Genomic DNA, 11,468 nt, shown 5'->3' with positions numbered 1-11,468 from the left:
GACATTCTTGCCTTCTCCCTAATCTTAGGAGGAAAGCATTTGGTCTTTTACCATTATGTCTGAGGTTAGCTATAGAATTTTTTTTTAGATGCTCTTTATCAAATTGAGGAAGTTCCCCTAATTCCCAATTTGCTGAGAGTGTTTATTATGAGTGTTTAACTTTGCTAAATGCTTTTTCTGCATCACTTATATCATCACGTGATTATTGTACTTCAGCATGTTGATATGATGATTATACTAACTGATTTTTTTAAGATTCTATTTATTTATTTGACAGAGAGAGAGTGAGGGAGCACACACAGTGGGAGCGGCAGAGGGAGAGGGAGAAGCAGGCTCCCTGCTGAGCAGAGCCTGATGTGGGACTTGATCCCATGACACTGGGATCATGACCTGAGCCAAAGGCAGATGCTTAACAACTGAGCCATCCAGGCACCCTACACTAGTTGATTTTTAAATATTGAACCTTTACATCCTGGAATAAACTCCACTTGGTCATGGTGGATACTTCTTTTTATATATTACTGGATTTGATTTGCTGAATTTTTCTTGTGGATTTTTTGTGTCTAAACTCACGAGTGATACTTTTGTGTAGTTTTCTTTTTTGTACTCCTTTTGTCTGGTTTGGGTACTATATTGTACTCAAAATGAGTTGGGAAGTATTCCCTCCTTTTCAATTTTCTGAAATAGTTTCCATAGAATTGGTGCCAAAACTCACAGAATTTTAAATGTGGAAGACACTCATGAAATCACCAAGTCCTGACTGGGACATTGATTTGACTATAGAGAACAACACCCCCCCCCTGCCCCCGCCCCCCCACCCCCAGCCAAATTCAATTGTAGAGATCTATACCCTGGAGCAAAGGAATTACATTGACTATCCATGACGCGTGTAAAAAGAAGACCGGTTGGTCAGAAGGAGTGGAAGAGTCATTTCCTAACTAAGTTGACATTTGCTCTCTCCACTGCCCTATAAAATCAGGACATGACAACGGAGTCCAAATTTGGAGGAAAGAATAAGCCAAAGCAGTAAGAGCTGGTAAGTCTTAGGCTGGTTTTCCCAGAAGCTGACTCTAAGGAGTCCAGCGCAAGTAGTTTATTTGGAAGGTACAGAAACAAACAAATAAAGGAAAATCTCAGGAGGCGAAAGAGGAAGTTACTACGGAAGTAAGACAAGGAAGACAAGACAGCCAATATAGTGTGTGTTAAGTTTCTTACCACTGAGGGTGATTAGATTTAATTGTGCTCGGGAGGTTCTGAGAATCAGGATAACACACACACACACACACACACACACATCCCTCAGTTATTCCACCAGAGACAGAAGGAGCTGGGATATTTACACACCAACTTCCTTCAGGCACAGAGTAAGAGCCCCTCCCAAGTGGTATTATTTGGCACTCCTGACCTGCAGTGTAAAAACCAGCCTCAGTGGGCTCTGTCAGCTAAACGCCCTGAAAAAAGTCAGTCTACTTATCAAAAACAAAAACAAGGAGAGCCTGGGTGCCTCAGAGGGTTGAGCCTCTGCCTAGGGCTCAGGTCATGATCTTGAGAACCTGGGACCGAGCCCCGAATTGGGCTCTCTGCACAGTGGGGAGCCTGCTTCCCGGTCTCTCTCTCTGCCTGCCTCTCTGCCTACTTGTGATCTCTCTCTGTCAAATAAATAAATAAAAATCTTTAAAAAACAAAAGCGTCAGTTTTACCTGTCGCTCCCAATAGTTATTCCTTTTCCAGGTTTTCATTTGTCTTTCAGTCCACTCTGCTCTTCTTTTCACAGCTGTTTCACTATCCTGACAATTTACAAAATCACAACTTCTCAGGTTTAAATTTATTTATGGGGGGAGGAGCAGAGGGAGAGGAAGAAGCAGACTCCCCGCTGAGCAGGGGACCCAGGGCTGGATCCCAGGCCCGGGGGCGGGGGGTGGGGGGGGGGGATCACAACCTGAGCCAAGGGCAGATGCTCAACCGAGCCAGCCAGGCACACCACCCCCAGGTTTAAATTTAAAAAGTTGTCTACCCATCAGCCCATTGCAATGGTCTTCCTAATGATGCCATTAAACAGGAATACAGAATTTGTGAATAAGAAAAAAAAAAAAAAGGTGGTCAGGGGCTGCTAAGTTGGCGGTGAGGCCGTGTGCACCAAAGCAGTGAAGGCAACGGGCGAGGACCAGCCCCTGCGCAGCAGCTGCCACGCTGGGGAGGGAACCACAGTTGGGACACAGAAAAGTTACCTTCCAGAGAACGGTTTGCATTCTTTAGAAGGAAAATATGAATACCATGATTTAATTTATTCCAAAATTGTTCAAACTGTAGAAATATATTCCTGGGAATGACTCTGTAAAATTTTTGTCAAAAATAATATTCCTTTGATGCTGTGTTTTCAGAAATAATCTGGGAAGGGAAAAAGGGACTGGCAAAGTATAGTCTTTGCATAGAGCATTTTTACTTATTTAAATTGATGTAAACCTGAACATCACGATCTGATCTTACTTTCCTTAATATGTTGGAAGAATTACATTAACTTGCTTGTGCTAAATGAGAAAGTACTCTGAATGGGAAAAAAAAAAGTAATGGATTGCATGCTGAGAATAACCTATGGATTAATATTTAAAGTTTCTGAAGAGATGATGTCATAATAAAACTCCCTGGGACAGATAGTATAATGGCATTAGTCATAGATTTCCGGAAATGCTGATCCAACATCTTTTAACACTGGAGGCCTGTTATTTATAGAAACCTGTAATAATTATTGATCCAAAATAAGCTCAGGTTGTGTTTGGTTCTTTCTTAGTATTCCATGATGGAATAGTGTAATTTTTGGTATTTATTTTTTCAGTCTGACCGATAACCATTATATCCTAATATTTTCACTTTTAGAAGTTCTCATATCTCTGCAAATGTTGGAGAATTTTGCAGAATATAATTTGACAGGTTAATTTGAATGCCAAGGATTGTCATAATTTAATATTATGAGGAAGAAATGAATATTCACTTTTCCAAAAATACAGAAGGAAATGACTTCCTCTTGGAGAACTTTAAAAAATGATACACATGAATATTTTAAACTTAATGTCATTTCTATGAATCATAGCTGAATATAATATTGTAAAATTATAGAGTAGAGTTAAAAATTTTGAGGTTTGGGGCAATCTTCACTCTTTCCTATCTTCTTGGTCCACAAATATGAACATCTTACCTTACTTTCAAGCAAAGATTTAATAGTAGAAGTGAATTAAGTTCGTGTTCCTAAAACTAATTTTAGAAACATACATATAACATAAAATGTTCACTAATACACTATGAAAATAAGCCACAAAACTATTTTAAACTAGGGGCGCCTGGTTGGCTCAGTTAAGTGTCTGCCTTCAGCTCAGATCATGATCTCGGGTCCTGGGATGGAGCCCCACGTCAGGCTTCTTGCTCAGCAGAGAGCCTGCTTCTCCCTCTCTCTCTGCCTGCCACTCCCCCTGCTTGTGCGCTCTCTTTTTGACAAATAAATAAAAATTTTAAAAAAAACTATTTTTTAAAGACTTTATTTATTTATTTGACACACAGAGAGAGAGATCACAAGTAGGCAGAGAGGCACGCAGAGAGAGAGAGGAGGAAGCAGGCTCCCTGCCGAGCAAAGAGCCTGATGTGGGGCTCGATCCCAGGACCCTGGGATCACAACCTGAGCTGAAGCAGAGGATTAACCCACTGAGTCACCCAGGTACCCCTAAAAACTATTTTAAATTAAACCATACTTAAAACATCTTAGACAAGTCCTGTTCATGAACAGGAAGCCTTCATGCTGGATTTTCAGCAAATCAGCATTTCTTCAAGTTGTCAGTATTATTCTAAAAGTAATCAGCATTAGTTAGAGTATTAAAATACTGCTTTCTCATAGGAAAAAGCTGAAAGCACCGAGTTATAAAATCTTACTATTCTGCGTCCTTTTTGTAACTTAGGGTTCTGATTACTTAGTAATATATAATGACATTTCTTCTTCTTTTTAAAAATCCTTTATTGCTGAGTTCCTAGAAACTGTTCCTATGAAATTTGCCATCATTGTCAGCAGTGCTTCGTAAATGTACCGGTGTTAAAACCAGCTGTGAAAAACAGACCAGAGGTTTTTCTGTACAAGTGGTTCTACCATTAATTAGTTCTTCAGGAAGGCACTGCTGCACCACTTCTGAACTATTATCACTAGTCCCTCTGTCAGTTAATGTATGTTTTGCACATAAGGCCTAACACTTTCGGAGATGACTTTTGAGTTGGCAACCAAGCTAACGTTACAGAGCGAACCAGAACAATTTGTCCCTCGAGAAGAGCCTGTCTGTTGCCTGAATGAATGAAAGTCCTTAAAAAAAATTACTTCATATTTTTATAGCATCCCATTCAGGCATGTAGTAAGTGTTCAATACATAGTTGCTGAATAGTATTTTGGCTGTTGTCATTGTTGTTAATAATAAAGAATGAGTCTCTAGATGCACCTACCGATTTCTAGGAAATACAGAGAGCAGAAGAACATGCTAAGTTATCCCATGGGAATTCAGTCGGCAAAATGCAGACCATGGCAGATGCTACGGATAAACCACCTGGTTTGGGGGCACCTGGGTGGCTCAGTGGGTTAAAGTCTCTGCCTTCGGCTCAGGTCATGATCCCAGGGTCCTGGGATCAAGCCCCGAATTGGGCTCTCTGCTCAGCGGGGAGTCTGCTTCCCCCTCTCTCTCTGCCTGCTTCTCTGCCCGCTTGTGATTTCTGTCTGTCAAATAAATAAATAAAATCTTAAAAAAAAAAAAACCACCTGGTTTGTCAACAACTTGCAAGGGGACAAAGAGAGGGGGCGGGGCCTCCAGATTAAAAAGAGGTAAAAGCCATATGAAGAAGATAGGGGAAAAGAAACCATAGTGTTTGTGTTTGTGGATGCATACTTGGTGATGAAACTATTAAAAAATGACATGGTTACCAGAAGAGTCAAAAGTCCAGTTACTCGTAGGAAAGGAGGAGCAAGTTGAGAGCTTCTGCAGTGGTCGGCCATGGTTCTTTTCCCGACATGGATGGTAGTTACAAAAGTGTGTTGCCTTACAATAATTCATGAAGCTGTATATATGTTTTATCCAGTTTTCTATAAATGTGTTATACTTAATTAAAATGTTTAAGAAATTAAAAAAATGTTTAAGAAATAAACATTCAACATGATATCACAACACAGAGGTGAGCAGAGCTGTCCAGTAGCACACTGTTGTTTGGCATTTCTACCAGAGAGATGCAATACACATAAATAACATTGAGGCCAGAGGATCATAGTAGAATGTAAAGTTAGTAGGAAGTGATGATTTTTTAAAAAGATTTTATTTATTTGAGAGACAGCACAAACACAGGGAGGGGCAGAAAGGGGGGGAGAAGCAGACCCCAGGAGCCCAAAGTAGGCCTCCATCCCAGGACTCCAGGATCATGACCTGAGCCGAAGGCAGACGCTTAACTCACTGAGTGACACAGGTGCCCCAGAAGTGATGAGTTTTGAGTAACTAACTGTGCTTTTAATATAATAATTTACTCAATCATAAGCTTATACAATTTCTTTTTTAATAATGGCTGTATTTAACAAGTGGTTCATGAAATTTCCAGAAATTTCACAACCAGCTTGAGCAAGCTAAGAATTGTCTATTCTGGCACACTCTTGTCTCTCTGTCCCAACAATTCTCCTGCTTTCTTGTGTTTACATTTTTTTTTTAGTTTTTAAAATAAAATTCATACTTGCACAGAGTCTTAAAGGTCAAATAGTTCTACAATGATTATATAAAATCCACTAGGCTCTACCTCTCTTTCCCCGATTTTCTGATCCGTAGACGCAACCCCTTCAATTCCTGTTTTAACTGATTCTGTTGAAGACACCAGTCCAAACGGATTAGGGGCCCACCCTATCTTGTATGACCTCATTTTAACTAATTACATCTGCCACAACTCTATTTCCAAATAAGGTCACATTCCGAGGTAGGACTTCAAAACATCTTTTCCCAGGGAGAGGACAGGACACAATTCAACCCCTAACAGTGGGGAAGGGATTTGGTGTTCTAATTTCTTCTTACACAGATTTTCAGCCAAATCCTTTCCCTTCACCCTTCACTTCCAAAGGTAACTTGTTTGCTGTTGCCAATTCTTGAGTCTTGTGGGGGTCCCATGGTGTGAAGTGGTTCCATAGCTTTCCTTACAGCCAGTTCAAGTTCAATTTCTCAGACCTGCTATGAATGAAATGAAATGAAATGAAATGAAAACTACCATTTGTAAGTTTTCCAACTGACAAAATTTTGTCTCTGTTCTCTCTGTTCTCTTTTTATCATTGAAGGTTTATGCCTTTAAAAAAGATCTCTCTACTTTAATTTTATTGGGGTTTGAGGGTAGAGCTGAAACTAACAGCATTTTTAGCCTAAAGTTCTTCTATGTGTATCTTCATTCTTTCCTTCTCAAGTGGTGGTTTCTTTCTTAATTCTCTCACGTCTCAAACCATAACAAAACTTGTAAAGAAAATATTTCTCTATTCTCAATACATGTTAAGAGTGGAAGGAAAGAGAGAGATGGGGTAGGGAGAGGGAGAAGCACGTTCGAGTGATTCAAAGCCCATTCGCTACTGGTACTACTCTGTCTCCAAGAAGTGGATGAACAAATATAGTACTCACCACTCAAGAAGAGAATGGCTGGGAAGCAATCCAACAATGTATGTGAATAGCTATAAAAATTCTTAAGCTCTCTGATGCAGTAAGTAGTACCACTCTCAAGATTTTATCGTGAGGATAGAATTCAACAGAATGAAGAGACAATGTGGACTTTCATTTATGGTGACAAAACGGTGGACTATAGAGTCTGAAAAACCATTCCACTGCAAAAACCAAAGAAACCCTAAAAAAAAAAAAATACAGAAAAACGTCTTCTAAAAGGTTTTGTTGAGAGGCTGCCTAGGTGGTACAGTCCACTAAGTGTCTGACTCTTGGTTTAGGCTTGGGTCATGATGTCAGGGCACTGAGATCGAGCCGGGTCTGGGGGTGGGGGGTCTGCGCTCAGCAGGGAGTCTGCTTGACCCTCTTCCCCGTCTCTCCCCCGACCAAAATAAATAAATCTTTTTTAAAAAGGTATCATTAAGCTTGTAAGAAGGAAAATCTCCAGGAGTGAAAAATAAAGAGGGAGCTCCAAACTGTGGTCTGTGATTGATGACTCCAAGCACATTCGTCACTCTCAGGAACCTAAAGTCTTGGGTTTTAACGACCTCATATGTGTGGGAGAAAAGATCTTGGACTCAGGGAAGGTAGGGAATTGGAACCGAGGCATCTGGATAAAGCCAGACTCTCAAAGGACAGTAAAGTGAGACAAAATGGAGGTAGATGAGAGAGAAGATGGGAAGAATCGCTCTTCCGCATAACTGAAGAGCACAAAATGCAAAGAGAAAATCTTCAAAGTTGTCAGAGAGAAAAGAGAGATCATCTAAAAGGAAAAACTAGCCTGGCAGCAACAGTGGAACAATAACTTAACCTTGCTGAGAGAAAGCCACTGTCTATGTAGAATTTGATATGACTTAAATTATGTACTTAAGAGTAGGACGAAATGAGGGCATTTTCAGAAAACCAAAACCTGTAAGAGTTATCACCAAAAAGTGCACATGAAAGGCGCTTTTAAGAGTATACATAAGGATAAAGAGAAATGATCCCAGAAGGAAAGTCTGGGATTTATAAAACAACAATAATGTCTAATTTGGAGGTTAAAAATAAGATGGTGCTAAGGGTGCCTGGGTGGCTCAGTGGGTTAAGCCTCTGCCTTCGGCTCAGGTCGATTTTAAAAAATAAGATGGTGCTAAAATATTGGCTAACAATAACTTTTAAGACAAGAGGATGGGGATTGGCCATCCTTAAGCCCCTGGATAGTTTGGGAGGGGGTGGAGCTATTGATTTAAATTTTAAGTACACACGCTGAAATTTAAGAGTAATCACTAAGAAGAGAAAGTACACAACTTCCAAACCAATAGAGGGGAAAATGTGGAATCAGAAGAATAATCTGAAAGAAAACAGGAAGCGGAGAAGAGAGAGCAAAAGCAGGACTGATACCACAAAATAAAGATCAAGAGAATTCCTCAGACAATTAATTAAAATCACAATGAAGTGTAAGTGTTCTGAACTCACCAGTCAAAAGAAAGATATCCTCAGATTGGACTAAAATGAAACAAAACAAAACAATCCAGATATTTCCTGTGTCCTAGAGAAAACCTAAAATACAAAGACATGGTATATCAGAATAATTAATGTTAGCTGCTGGCACGAACACCCCTAAGATCAGTGGGGCTTAATACAAGCCTTAATTTTTGCTCACATCACCGTTCATCGGGTGAGGCTGCTGCTCTAGCTGTCACTCCTTCAGTCAGTGACATTAGGAATCTGGGATCTGTCGATCCTAGTTTTACCATCTTGGAGTTCTTTGCCTTGAGCCATGTAAGCAGGGGAGAGGGCATATATCAGACTATGCACGGCATTTTAGGGGCCGAGCTTAGAAGTGGCATACATCGCTTCTGCCAACATTCCTCAGTGGTCCTAGCATAACTGCAGAGAGCTGGGGTTACTCCTGTGTTTCCAGGAAGAAGAAATGGAATTAGTGAGCATCTAGCAAGTCTCTGACACATAAAAAGGTTGAAAATGTGAAAAGATGGAAAAGGACATGCCAGGCCGACTCTAACCAGAAGAAAGCTAGAGTAGCTCTGTTATGAACAGAGGAATTTATTAGGAATAAAGATAATGGGGTGCTTAGGTGGCTCAGTCGGTTAAGTGTCTGCCTTTGGCTCAGGTCATGATCTTGGGGTCCTGGGATGGAGCCCCGCATCGGGCTCTGCCTCGCAGGGAGTTGGCTTCTCCCTCTCCCTCTGTCCTTCCCTTTGCTCATGCTCTATCGCTCACTCTCTCAAATAAATAAATATATTTTTAAAAAGGAATAAAGAGGGCGCCTGGGTGGCTCAGTGGGTTAAAGCCTCTGCCTTCGGCTCAGGTCATGATCCCAGGGTCCTGGGATCGAGGCCCGCATCAGGCTCTCTGCTCAGCTGGGAGCCTGCTTCCTCCTCTCTCTGCCCGCTTCTCTGCCTACTTGTGATCTCTGTCTGTCAAATAAATAAATAAAATCTTTAAAAAAAAAAGGAATAAAGATAGTAACTACATAAAGATAACATTCAACTTGCCAGGAAGAAACACTAATTCTGAAGTTACATATGTACCTGATGATATCTTCAAATAACATAAAGCAAAAGCTGACAGAAGTATGAGGAGAAACTGATATAACATATGCCTTTCTCAGTAACTGTTGTCACACAGATAAAAAATTAGTAGCATAAAGAAAATGTAAATAATTAATAAGCTTGATCAAAAGGACATGAATAGAATCATGTATACAACTAGAGACAAGGTATATTTTTTCTTAAGAATGCAAGAAACATTTATGAAAACCAACCATATACTTGGCTATAAAGCCAACAAGTTTCCTAGAATCACTATCATACAAATCATGCTTTCTGATTACAGCGCAATTAGGTCAAAAATAAGTAACAGAAAGATAACTGAAGGAAAAACATCTATGAAGATACTCACTCTAGTGTTAATTAGCAACAACAATGAGAAATTAGAGTCATGGAAATGTTCAATGATATGGGTATGGTTAAGTAAATTATGCCACATCAACACAATGGGCTATCATGTGGCCATTAAAAATTATTTTTTTAAATGTATTATGTTTAAGGTATAATATATTAGGTAAAAATTTTAAATCTATTGTATTTATTATTACAGCCAAGTGAAAATATGTACGTATTTAGAAAGATATAAACAAATAAAAAGAGTTGTTACATTACAATGATGAGATTATGTGTAATTCTACCTTTAAAAAGATTTTCTGTGATGTGGTTATACTGTTTAAAGCAAGTTAAAATAATCAGTAGAAGACCTGATCTCTGTCTGGCAGCTGATGCTACTTATGCCTTAATATTCATTATCCTTTTCTTTTATAACAATAGAATTTTAGTTGGGCACATAATTGCCCCAAACAAGTGTACATTTCCCAGCCTTTCTTGTAGCTCGGCCTTACAATGAGACAAAGTCAGAGCTAATGAAAGATGAGAAGTGGGTGCCATGAAATGTTAAGAGTCTGTCCTTCCTTTGTCTTTTTCTTTCATTGTTACCTGAAATCTTCCTTAGCTTTATTCTTGCACAATACTGTGGGTAGACTGAACCTGATACACATTTGATTTGGATGAGGCACTGCTTCCCAATTTAACGAATGAGTATGTATGACTTGTGAGGACAAATACGTGTTTTCTATTCAACTGGCAGTACAAGCTCTGAAAACAAGGGGATTATTCATCCTATTTTTGGATATCAAATGATAATATATTAATATGATAGAGTACGTGTTTATGTTAAATATATTCTAGTCTAAATCATACACTTTTACTCCAGTATTTCGTTATCATTTAAGAGAATGTTTCAACAGAGAATGAGATCCATTTATAGGCTGCTTACCCAAGTTAAGTCAGCAATCAACCTCCATATCTTACATGTTAACCAAAAATCAAAAATTGTATCTTTAGGGGCACCTGGGTGGTTCAGTGGGTTAAAGCCTCTGCCTTCAGCTCATGTCATGATCCCAGGGTCCTGGGATCGAGCCCCACATCGGGCTTTCTGCTCAGCAGGGAGCCTGCTTCCCTTCCTCTTTCGCTGCCTGCCTATCTGTGATCTCTGTCAAATAAATAAATAAAATATTTTTAAAAATTGTATCTTTAAAGTTCAATAAAGAATGCACTTTAATTATCACAGTCCCTGGTAAGGTTTGATATATTCCAACAGCCTAGATCACAAAAAGGATCAATAATTTGTACTGTCTCAGGAATAAAATGATCAATTCAAAAGGAGATTGGTAAACATTACTCAAACCAGTTTTTATACTTGAAAAACATCTAAACACAACATTGAAACAGATGCGACATTCTGCCCCGGGTCCTTATAATCCTCCATAATGATTAGGTATGCTATACGTCATGCCTACTGTAATAACAAATTCATAATTATTTTTATTATAATTCAGAATAGGTCAATCGAATAGTGCTCTTTAGAAATAACATGCCAGTTAAAGAAAAAAAGGCACTGGAAGCTGACTCAAGGGTAGCTTTTTATTATGTGAATTCTAATGTTTATGCTAAGCATGGCCTGTTCACAAGTTTTTAAAAGTAAAGGAAATCAGAATTGAATAAAAGTTCTAGGGACTAATTTACTCATTTCTTTTTCTTTTTTAAAGATTGTATTTATTTATTTGACAGTGATAGAGAGCATAAGTAGGCAGAGCAGCGGGCGGAGGGAGAGGGAGAAGCAGGCTTCCTGCTGGACCCTGGGATCACGACCTGAGCCAAAGGCAGAATGCTTCTCTACTGAGCCACCCAAGGGTCCCCTTACTCATCATTTCTTGAGTAAAAG

General features: G+C 39.4%; 1 long non-coding RNA gene across 1 annotated transcript; it reads right to left on the bottom strand.

The window, feature by feature from the left end:
* Window positions 1-6,662: 6,662 nt before the first annotated feature.
* Window positions 6,663-8,454, bottom strand: LOC106007476. The gene is made up of 3 exons (XR_001182229.2): window positions 8,335-8,454; window positions 8,148-8,231; window positions 6,663-6,876 (listed from the first exon to the last, which is right to left on the bottom strand). It is a non-coding gene; the product is annotated as an uncharacterized LOC106007476 (long non-coding RNA).
* Between the last annotated feature and the right edge of the window lie 3,014 nt (window positions 8,455-11,468).

Source organism: Mustela putorius, unplaced genomic scaffold (genome assembly GCF_011764305.1).
Source record: "Mustela putorius furo isolate JIRA1106 unplaced genomic scaffold, ASM1176430v1.1 tig00003836_pilon_pilon_pilon, whole genome shotgun sequence".
NCBI classification, from domain to species: domain Eukaryota; kingdom Metazoa; phylum Chordata; class Mammalia; order Carnivora; family Mustelidae; genus Mustela; species Mustela putorius.
Note: the sequence above shows the minus strand (reverse complement) of the source record. Positions and strands in the feature narration are given on the sequence as shown.